The following is a 12,121-nucleotide window of genomic DNA, read 5'->3' on the forward strand; positions in this document are numbered from 1 at the left end:
AGGCAGTGTGTAAAGCATTTGCACATTGCCAACAGTAAACAGTGAAAATACTACAAAAGGACAACCACACCAGTTTAGAAAAATACCCTTTACTTTATATATTCAAAACAAGACCAAAATGTGGCACGGCCTAGCGAGCCAGCATGGCGGTCGCGCTTTAGGCGAGCTCCGCCAAACCCGACTGAAATATCCTATAATTATCCTGCCTCGTCGCCCTTGCTACTGAAGAAGCATGACCGGAGCACGAGAGGAACCGTAAGGTTCCTGGATTCGGGGGCCAGTTCCCCGGCGGTGCGCGGCCTGGAGGCCCCGCCGCGGGCAAGAGGCATAGCTGTTCGTGTGGAGGCTGGACATGGCCAAGATCAAGATCGCAGCGCAGCCCTGCCTCGCCTGGGGAGAGTCCTGTGGCTTGCCAACAGCCCATAGCCCATAGTAGCAGAGACGTGCTCGAGATTGCTGTTACTTGGGCATCCGTACGGAGGAATTGTGGCAGAGGCGGCCTGGTGAGTGTGCTGGGCCCTCTGATTACTTCCCCGCACCTCTCGCTGAGTCTCGGCAGCTGAGTCAAGCTGTGTGAGGAGGTGAAGCTGCAGCCTGGCGGCTTCAGGAGAGTTGCGGCGCCTTGGTAGGCTGACGCATCCTGGTTTGTAGCCATCGGCTCCCCGGCTCTTCCCCCCGCGCCCTCTCCCTACATTCCGGTGGCTGAATCGGGCCACATAGGGGGGTTGGACGGTTACTTTGTGCATGGCAGACGGGGGTGCCACCCTGGGCTGAGAGGGCCATCGTTGCAGGCACGGATGCTGACTCCGGGGGTAACTGGAATTTCCTCCCCCGCTGCTTTTTCCAGGAGGCTGTCGGTGGTTGGTTTGGGCTGCATGGGGGAGCCAATTACCTGCCACAGACATTGCTGGGGGCAGTATATTGTGGGCTGTTTGGGGCCTGCGTGTTAGACTCTTGGTCTCCCCACTTTTCGCCCCAGTGTTCCCCAGCTGAATGTTGAGGGCCGGATTGGGCCGCTTGGGGAGCGTGGGTCTGTGTTGGGGGTGTTGGGAGTGGGAGCGATACCCCTGGGGCCTAGTTCGTTCAGTGCAGTGGCCCTGTGCGGCACCTGAGCTTGGAGTCCATGACCCGGCCTGCATGGGATTTATCCTGGCCCACTGAAGCATGGGTATAGCAGCCAAGAGCAAGGAGGCTCTGTACTGTACCCCCACACCTCATTGAGATCAGTGTTGGAGGAGATAGCTGCAGCTGCCTGATAGCCCCGGACGAATGGAGATTGCCCACAGAGATATGTGGAAGTAGTCACTGGCAGTGACTTGTTGAGAATGATGCGGCCTGGTAGGCACCTAGGCGACCACCGCGTGAACTGTGGGGGCACCCCTCTGAGCTGCTAGAGACAAGTGAACGCCCACTAGGGGAGGGGGGAGTTTCGAGTGCCTGGAGAGGCAGCCGAGCGAGCGCTCAGTGCCGCTTGTGGGTGGGAGATCTTCGCCCATGTACTACCTCGTCAGGGGCCGCCATATCGAACTTAGTCCACGCAGAGTGAGACCGTGCAGGGAAGGGTCTGAGCACGTTGGTGTTGGCTGTTGTACATTAGCTTGTGCCTCTGTTGGGGTGTCTGCCCTGCCTGCCGCCCAACACTTTGGGGCCCCATCGCCATCATGACAAGAGATAAGCAGAGAGGAGGCTCGGCGAGGCAAAGCACGTTGGACCGTTAGACTGGGCCGGGGCCTCGACGGCGGACCAAGGGGGTGCTCAGGGAGGGTCCCAGACAACACAGCCCTCATGGTGGCCATTACGCAGTCCAGAACAGCCCTAGAAATGGAAATAGGGGAAGTGGGCTCGGAAGTATTACTCCTCCGACAAGATCTACGAAACACGACGGAGCGCATCACTGAAGCTTAGACCAGGGTCTCAGAAGTGGAGGACTCAGTTACTACCCTTCAAAAGAAAGTGGCGACGTTGGAGACCATTACCAGAGGCTTGGCTTCCCGCGTTGAAAATGCAGAGTAGAGGGCGACGAGGAGTAATTTGCGCTTAGTGAGGTTCCCGGAGAGGTGTGAAGGAGGAAACATGAAACATTTCTTGTCCACATGGCTTGTCAGTTGGCTCCCTCCGGAGTAGCTATCTCGCTGTTTTGTGATTGAATGGGCTGATAGGGCCCTCATGCAGAAGCCACCCCCGGGTGCCAAACTACGACCAGTCATAGCAAAAATCCTAAACTATCATGACAGGGACGTTATCCTGAAACAGGCACGACTCAAGTAACCCCTTCAATATGAGAACACTCGTATTCTTTTATTTGCGGACTATACTAGACTGGTCCAACAGAAGCGGCAGTCCTTTATAGCGGCGAAGGCTCGCCTTCGTGAACTGAAACTGCCATATGCCCTCCTGTATCCTGCCAGGCTGCGAGTGGTCTATCAGTCACTTACTCTCTTATTTGAGTTGCCCGAAGAGGTCTTCACGTGGACAGATAAAATGGTGAGAGTGTGGCCGCACACACCGCCCAGACTGGAGTCAGATTCCTCGACGGGTGAAACTGTCCATAAACCGCCTAAAGCAAAACTCAAGGGATCCAGACAATCAAGATTCAGGCGCTGGTCCCAGTCTCGGAGTGACGCCAGCAGATCTGCCTCGGGGACTCAACCGGGGGACTTGGGCTCGTAAATGTATTGTTCCACTTTTACATGGGGACCTCTCGAGAACATTTGCTCTGACCAATGAGGCGAGTGTAGGGGCTAGAACCCTCATTTGACCCTCTGTGGTCCGGAGTAATGGCCGCAGTCTATGGGTGGATTTCATGGGATCCATTGGTGGGGGGGCGGAGGGCTCCCATTGGGGCTCCCTTGCCGCCTTCACCATGACAGATACTTCAGCAGTTTTGAGGTATTGGGGTGGGGGTTAGTTGGGTTGATTACATTGTTTGTATGCACTGTGTATATTTGTTCCAGTGGATCACTGTCCACACTCTAGATGATACATATTTGTTGCACTCCACTCTGGGAGAGTCTGGTTATATCACTGCACTGCATTGCCGCTACTTTCAGCGGCTGCTTCCTGGCCTGCTGTCGTCTGTATTGTTCATTGATGCTACTGGCCTTATGAATGTCGGCCCCTACGGATAGGTTGCGGCTCCCTACCGTAGATATCCGGATCGTGAGCTGGAATATACGGGGTGCACTGGACAAGGTGAGGAGGGGGGCTATACTTCAGCAGGCTAAACGCCATCGGGCGGATATCCTGATGTTGCAGGAGACACACCTCTTGGGAACCAAGGCCCTCTGCTTTCTTAGATATAGCTACTTGCAGGTGTTCCACTCTGGGTTCACGAGGGGGTTCAGTGGGGTCGTTATCCTCATCCATCGAAGGGTACCTTATGTACATTCTAAGACGTGGGTAGATCAGCAGGGGAGATACGTCTTCATCAAGGGTATTATCTATGAGGAACCAGTGGTTCTGGGTAGCGTCTATGCCCCCCTCCCTTGTCCTGGTCACTGTTTGAACATCTTACGACACTGTGGGCGGAGGTACCAGAATGATTGTCTGTTGTGGGAGGCAATTAGAATGATGTGATAGATGTGGCTATGGATAGATGGAAGCGGGGAGGCCCGACCTCTGTTAGTCCAGCCAACCAAATTACGTACCCTAGCGTCGGGTTTGGGCTGGGTTGATCCTTGGCGTCCGCTGCACAGGGAGGAGCAGGGCTATACATATTTCTCAGCAGTACACAACTCATTCTCAAGATTGGACTTTCTCTTCATACCACGTGGGGTAGCAGGCATGGTGAGAGAGGCAGAAATGCTCCTGACGGGTCTATCAGGTCACTCTCCGACTGTGATAATGTTACAGCTTGGTCCAGCGAAACCACCCTATCGATGGCGCCATCTGCAGGATAAATAGTATAGAGACCATATAGGGCAGGCTATTGATTAGTATTTAGAGTTCAATGTGGGGTCGGTGGCAGGAGCCAAACCCCTATGGGAGGCAATGAAGTCAACCATACAAGGCGTAGATATCTCATATTGCACCGCAGCGCATAGAACTAAGAAGTCATTACTGAGGTCCAAGGCTCATATTATAGAACTTGAGCGGGTCAGTAGGGGGGAGGATGGTGCCTTGGCATATCAGCAGCTGCTAGTGGCGCGACAAACACATGCAGACTTGCTGATGGAGGAGGCCCGTCTGGCATAGATGGCATCCTGTAGTAGGATCTACCAGTAGGGAGACAAGTCAAGCAAATTATTGCATCGCTTGTGCCAGGGAGTTCTGCACCTGCTGGTCCTTCCTGAGATCTCGGGGCCTGATGAGAGGACCCTTGGGGATCCCTCTGCCATCTGGGAGGGTTTTGCACAGTACTATGTAGAACTCTATACTCCAAAGGAATCCCTACCGGCTGCTATGGTACACTGCTTCATTGGGAACCTTCCGCCCCAGACACTCTCTGATGCGGCTTGGACGGAGCTGGATCTTCCGGTTTCGGAAGAGGAGTTAAGCTCAGCTCTGGGCGACCTTAATTCTGGAAAAGCCCTGGGCCCTAATGGGTACCCATGCAAGTTCTTCAAGAGATACTCTACGAAATTGGGTCCCCATCTTCTTTGGGTGGTGGAAGAGGCACGGGAACGCGGATGCCTCCCGCGGGACTGGAGGCATGCCAAAGTAGTTGTGTTTCACAAACGGGCAGACCCCCAGACCAACATGCTTCCTATCACCCTATCTACTTACTGAATATAGAGGCTAAGATCTTGGCCAAGGCTCTGACGAATCGCCTCCAGTCCCATATTACATCGCTGGTCCACCCAGATCAGGCCGGCTTTATGCCTCAGAGAGCGACGCACCATATTATTCATCGTGCACACATCGCCATCGCTGCTATACAGGGCCTGAATGTGCCAGCTGCACTCCTGTTGGCAGACATGTATCGGGCATTTGATTCCCTGAGCTGGGCGTACCTATTTGCTCTGCTGGATCAGTTGAATATGGGCCCGCACCTCCTGCTTTATATGGATCTATGGCATCAGTCCGCATCGCGGGGTATGCCTCATTCACCTTCCCTATTGGACAGGGTACCCGACAGGGTTGCCCACTGTCGTCATGCCTGTTTGCCTTAGCCATGAAACCCTTGGCGGCATGGGTCCGGATGAATACGCAGGTGACAGGATTCGAGTGGGCTCAGGGATTGTCTGATCGCATTGTCTTATACGCCGATGAGGTTTTATTTTTTCTGACAGATGTGAACAGAACAGGGCCGAGGCTGCTTCGCATCATGCACATTTTGGGGGAGTCATCTGGTTTGTTTATGAACCCCTGCAAATCCACTTTGTGGACCTGGGTGCTTGGTCATTGACAGTGCAGGTCACTGCGATGGGGATAAAGTACCTGGGAGTTTTCCTATCGGACTCGCCGACCGTGTCCTGGGAACGTAACATCCTGCTGGTATGCCCCTATCCATTTCCGGTCGATCAGCCATCTTCAAAATGGTATCGCTACCGTGGCTGCTCTATCAACTACAGAATTGTCCGTTCCCCATCCCCCCTTCGTGGTTTCACCAATTGAACTCGGCACTGAGGCAATTCTTGTGGGCGGGGAGGGCGTCTAGAGTGGCGCTGTGGACATGTTTCCAGTCGACATACTGTGGCGATTTGGCCACCGAGGATGTTCAGTCCTACTACATGGTATTGTAATTATTGATATTAATTGACTGGTGTTATGGGGACAGGTCAGACCCTGCCTATGCGGTGGAGCGGAGTTGCATGGGAACCACTACCGTACACACTATTCTCTGCTCGACCCTGGTCCGAAATGCCCTGCCGTCTGCCACTAGGGTGGTGTTCCAAGTGTGGAAACAGGCTTTGCGGAAGATGGGGTGGTGGGGCAGGTTGACAAAGGAGACTCCGCTTTGGTCCAATGGGAGACTGCCACAGCTAGCTGGGCTAGCAGGTTTATGAAACTGGGACAACATAGGGATCTCTACCCTGGGAGATGTGATGCGAGTCACAGTGCTTAAGTCCTTTCAAGACCTCCAGCAAGAATACCATATGCCAAAGTTTCAAGTTTATAAATATCTTCAGTTTCGGCATGCCGTCCTCGCAAGCATAGTGGATCTGGAGTCCCTCCCTGATTTTAGGCCCATTGAAGCTAAATTCTTTATGGGAGACCTACAAGACCACAAAATCTCCAAAATCTACCAGTCATTGGTGACGAACTGTCTCACTACTCTAGATAAACTGAGGGTAGCGTGGGAGGAGGACCTTGGTCCGCTGGATGGAGAGGACTGGACGGAGGTGTTAGCCTCTCCTAGGGGAGCTGCAATCACAATGCAGCTCCGACTAATTCAATTTAACTACTTACACCGAGTATACTATATTAGAGTGTGGAGAGCAGGCCTAGTTGCATCCCCGCTTTGCCTCAGATGTGGTCGGGAGGATGGTACCCTATTTCATACAATCTGGTAATGTAGGTCGATAGCGAAATTCTGGCGCGGGGTGTTGGCCTGCCTGGCGGAGGTTTTGGGGTGGCAGCTCCCCTTCTCCCCTAAGTTAGTGCTGTTACATATTATGGAGGGTATTGGGGGAAATTCTATAAGCGCCACTTGATGTTGCTGGGGTTCACCGCCGCCAAACGAGACATTGCGCCTAAGTGGAAGGCTGAAGCCCCACCATCCTTGTTTGCAGGGAAGAAATGTCTGGATTTTAACATGAGTCTGGAGACTTCTATCTTTAAAGCACGAGGGTGCACGCAAAAGCATGCTAAGATCTGGAAGCACTGGGCGGATTATAGTGGCCTTTCCTTGGAGCCTATTCCTGTGGAAGATGCTGCGATTGTGGGACAGGCGGGTGGAGCATGGGATGCAGGGGTTCAGCCGCTAAGCGGGATGTGTCATAGATGCAGTAGGTGTGGAGCAGACGTTTGAGATGAAGTGCAGCATTTTGTTGGGTTCATATGAATATTTCTTTTTGATATTTGGTTATATTAACTGTCAATGCAATATTTTGTGCTTCAAATTGTAGCAGATAGCCTCTGGGGTACAGGGCTCTGCATTGTACTTGACACTTGAAGCAATAAAACTTGTTAAAAAAAAAACAAGACCAAAACGATTGGAGTCCAACATACGGTACTTAAAAATATACACTTTGCAAGAGTAACCTTAAAATGCAGTTCCTTGAAGTCTGTAGCTCCGTCTGGTGCTACAGCGGTGATGAGAACAACAGAATCCAACAGTTCTGTCCGAACACATCAGTTGGGGTGTTGGCAGACTTGTAAACAGTAGCATTTTGTTGCGGCCGATCACGTTGGTGCGGGCCGGTTGTGGCAACAGTCGTGGTTGCAATGTGAAGCTTAGAGGTGCAGCGTGTGGTACCCTCAAGTCGCCGTGCAGGCAGCGGCACAGTGACGGTCATCCAGTGGCGTCAGTGAGATCAGGGCTGTGTTGGAGGGTGAGGCGGTGCTCGCTGCCATGTTGACAGGTCACAGTGCAGGTGACAGTGCCGATTGCTGGGAGCTGGTGAAGGTTGGCATAGACGGTAGTGTGGGATGGTGCTGTGCATCTTATGAGCAGTGCCCCTAAACCACAGTGCGGTCATGGATGTTGTGGTCAGCAGGCAGTAACTTCGTCGTGAGACCAGGGTAGCGAAGAGAAGCGAGGCACTGCGAAGTGTGATGCCCACAAGTCATGGTGCTAGCAGCAGCTCAGGGGCAGTGGTTGTCATCACCGGAGAGACCAGGGTTGCGGTGTGAGATGCAGCAGTGCCCTCTGTGGTGCCTTAAGGACACGGAGCCAGCGACTGAGTCAGTGACAAAGTCAGCTGCTTTTCCCCCTCTGTGACAACTGAAACCCATGGTTCCAGAGCCGATACCCAGAGGTAAATGAAGTCTTTGCTGTCCCTGAGACTTCATGAATAGGAAGCAAGTTTGGATTCAAGCTCTTGGCAAATCTTAGCACATGTTAAGAAAGGTCAGTTCAGTTCTTTCACTGCCCAAGGCAGAAGCAGCAACTGCAGGCCAACCCAACAAAGCCAAAACACAGCAAAGGGGCAGTACTCCTCCTCGCAGTTCTTCCAGCTCTTTTCTTAGCAGGTTCCTTGATTCCAGCGAGTTCTGAAAATATGGGGTCTGGGCCCCAATATTTATAGCACATTTTTCTTTGTTCTCTTTTGGCAAAAGTCTCTCAGCTCAGTCCAAACCAGTTCTGTCCTCTCTGGCCCCGCTTCCCGGCAGGAGGAGGAGACAGCTTTGTGCAAGGGAGACAGGGCCCATTCAGGTGCAAGGGAAATCTTCACCCACCACTCTAAATGTGGACCAGGCCTATTCAGGTGCTAGTGAAACTCCTCCCACTACTCCTAATGCAGCCCAAGTCTATTCAGCCCAACCCTGACTCATCCAGGAAAGGCAGGACACACCTCATCCCCCCAGTGTCTGTCTACATTGAATGCACATCCCCAGCCCCTGTCACTGCAAAGCCAGACAGTCAATACACAACCCAGAAGAGGCACACAGGATTGCAAAGCAAGAAAATACTTTCTAAAAGTGGTATTTTCAAACACACAACATAAAAATCAACTTTACTTAAAGATGCATTTTTATATTCTGAGTTCAGGCATACTAAACTCCATTTCTCTATCTAGTGCCAATGGGAAGTTATACTTGTAAGATGTTACAAAGTATCTCACATTCTATCCTATGGGACAGATAACCTTTTAATAGTGAAAAACAAAATGCATGGTATTTCTCCATCAGGACATGTTACACACACCAGTACATGTCCTACCTTTCACATACACTGTACCCTGCCCTTAGGGGTACCTTGGGCCTTCCTTAGGGGTGTCTTTAATGTAAGAAAAGGGATGGTTAGGGCCTTGCAAATAGGTGCGCTTGCCAAGTCAACATGGCAGTCACAACTGTGTGCAGACACTACAGTGGCAGGTCTGAGAACCCTTTGAAAGGCTGTTTGTGTGGGTGGCACAATCAGTGCTGCAAGCCCACTAGCAGCATTTGATTTACAGTGCACTATACTAGGGACTTAGTAGTAAATCAAATAAGCCAAACATGGAAACACTAATCCATTTACATAATTTACCAGAAGAGCATATGCACTTTAGCACTGAATAGCAGTGGTAAAGTGCCCAGAGTCCTAAAACTAACAAAAACAGGGTCACACACAAGTGACCAAAAAGCAAAAAGTCTGGGGGGAAATTTGCTGAAAAAGCCAAGTCTAACAGGAGAACATTTGCTTTTACAGAGAGAGAGAGAGAGCTGCATGTTAACAAGTCCCTCTCTCTAAAAGCAATGCCGGCTCCTGCCGAAGGTGGAGAGCCAGCAGGGACTGTGGGGGCATTGAGGCTCCCTCCCGCAGTCCCCAACAGAGTGGCTGACCTGGGTGGGACCAGGGTTCCCACAATTGAAGCCGGCCCTGTAGGATGGGGTCCCTGGGGCCGTAATCAGCCCAGCAGTGGGGCCTCGGAGTCCCCCTCACCATGCTATTAAAAAAAGTTGGGAAAAAAAGGCCGAGGCCTGGGGGTTGGGGTCCCCGGAGCCGCTATTGGAAATTCACTTAAAAAAATACAAGGTTATAGGGTCGTTATAGTTAAGCTTGAATTTCACTTGTACAAAACCAGTGAAATTCCGCAGTTATAGTTACCTGAGCTAACTTTAACTAATGCCCCGCAATGTACTGCTTAGTGATGTCATCAGTGATGTCATAAGCAGTGCATTGTGGGGTTGTAAGTCATAGTTAGCTCAGGTAACTATAACTGCTGAATTTCACTGGTGTTGTACAAGTAAAATCTGAGCCTAACTATAATTTCCCTGTAAGCTTTAGTTTTTTTCTGTGGATTTCTAAAGTTTTTTTTAATTCTACTTCCTATAACAACAACCCTGTAACCCTCCATTTTTTTTAAGTGAATTTATAAGGTTTTTCAAATTCTATTTCCTAGCTCTAAAATCCCTGTAATTTTTACTTTTTTTTGTCAATATTTATATATATATCTGTGTGTGTATGTATGTATATATATATATATATATATATATATATATATATATATATATATATATATATATATATATATATATATTTATATTTATATATATATTATCTACTGGCGGTCGCCAGTAGATAGTTATAGTTAGGACCTATTTTCCATAGGAAATCCGCAACATTCTATTGGGAATTTCTTTGGCGCCGATTGACGAATCTTCGCGAAATTCTCCAAAACTTTTGGCCAGCTCCGCTCCGCTCCTACCCTGAAAGTTTCGTGGTGATTCGTCAAGCGCGGGCCGAGAAAAAAGGGGGTTCCCAAAACGCGTTTTCCCCATGCAATTTCCCATAGGATCTGTTGTTGCAGCTACAGCCCGAACCACTGAACGGAATGACATCAAATTTTGCAAAGAGGTAGTCCTCAGTTCGGACTCGTGCCTTTTGCATATTTGGTGTGAATCTGTTCAGTAGTTCCTGAGAAAATTAGGGTAAAAAAGTCAGTGATACCTATGGCCGCGGAGGATCCGCGGACCCTACCCGCACCGTATGCGAACCCTCCGCCAACCGAGCGCGCACCCTCCCGATCGCGCGCTGATTACTAATTGGCTGTCGAGCGTCTCTCTACATTAGAAACCAGGAACTGTTAGCAGCCATTTTCTGCCTCGGTAGAAGCGAGGCTGAAGAAGCAAGGGGAATAAGTGCGTAAAACATATAAAGGGGGCAGAGTGGGAATACTCTGACCCTCTAGAGGTGCTTAGGGGGTCCCAGAAGGACACCCTGGGGCTCCCCCTTTTTAAAAAATAAAAAAAGCGGTGAAATGCGCGCACGGTGCGCGCATCCTATCGCGTTGGATGCACGGATTCTCTCCAACGGCAACGTTTTTCGAAAAACGACAAGAAATCATTGGTTGTATAACAACTTTCTACACTGAAAGGTAGGGTGTATATTTTTGTTTTTTAAAGGTATGATTGTTATTGGTTAACAAAAACAGATTGTAAGGAACATTATATATGATAAGCTGATATGTTGAAAAGTCAAGCACACTTCCTGTCTTGTGTGGGAACATTGTGTGCTGAACTTGTGACCTGTGAGCTCAGTGCAGTGTTCCATGACCTGTTTCTATGGTAACAGGCAGAAGGCAGATTGGGGGAAGGGTTGAAATGTATTTCAGTTGGAACGGGTTGAAATGTTTAACCAATAGAAATGTGTGTTTGCTTTTGAGTTTATGTGTGAAGGATTGTGATTTGATGTTTACATGTATATGTGTGGAAAATGAAAGGGAAACTTTTCCATTCTTTGCGTTTGCTGAGAGGTGCACAGTGTAGAGATTCTGTAAAAAAAAATATGGTGAGTGATTGATATACTCCTTAATCTAGAAAATAACTTGAAAGATGAGTTATTTAATTGTGAGGGGATGTATGTGGACTATTTTGATTTTAATCAGACTAATGTATTTTTCCTGCTAAAGTGTAGGGAGTACTTTTTTTCTCTACAATGTGTGTGCATGTAGAAACCATTCTGTGATTGGCATTTGTGTTTTTCATGTGTTTGTAGAGAGATAACTGTGCAGTTTTTATATTTTGGTAGAATTAGAAACCAGTCATTGTTTATGAATTTGTGAAATGAGTTATGTTATGTTTCTATACTAAAGTGTAGTACTACTTCTAGATGAAGAAATGTGTTTTCATATAGAGCAAGGGATAGTGTTGTTTGTCTAGAATCACACAGTGAGTCTGTGTGCATTTGGGAACATCTGTGAGAGAAGCATTTGGTAATATCGTGTATTTGCTGACAGATAAGTGTTTTAAAACCAGTCAGGTTGTCAAGTTTTAGTAGCATTAGAAGCCAGTCTTTGCTTATGTGTTGATTAAATGAGTCAGGCATTGACACTAAAGTGCAGTTGTGAAATATGTAGATTGTATGCAGTTCCCTTATCACTTCCAGTGTAGTGAATGAGATTTGGTTAACTCCTAGGAATACTGGTGCTTGTCTAGAATCACACTGTGAGTCTTTGTGCATTTGGGAACCACTGTGAGAGAAGTGTTTGGTAACATCGTGTATTTGCTGAGAGAAAACTGTTTTAAAACCTGTCATGTTGTCAAGTTTTAGTAGCATTAGAAGCCAGTCTTTGCTTATGTGTTGATTAAA

General features: G+C 49.1%; 1 protein-coding gene across 2 annotated transcripts in view; it reads left to right on the forward strand.

The window, feature by feature from the left end:
• LOC146855188 (uncharacterized) overlaps positions 1-12,121 on the forward strand; it is a 1,301,788-nt gene that overhangs the window by 654,758 nt on the left and 634,909 nt on the right. The window lies entirely within an intron of this gene.

This window comes from Triturus cristatus, chromosome 4_1 (assembly GCF_964204655.1).
Source record: "Triturus cristatus chromosome 4_1, aTriCri1.1, whole genome shotgun sequence".
NCBI lineage: Eukaryota > Metazoa > Chordata > Amphibia > Caudata > Salamandridae > Triturus > Triturus cristatus.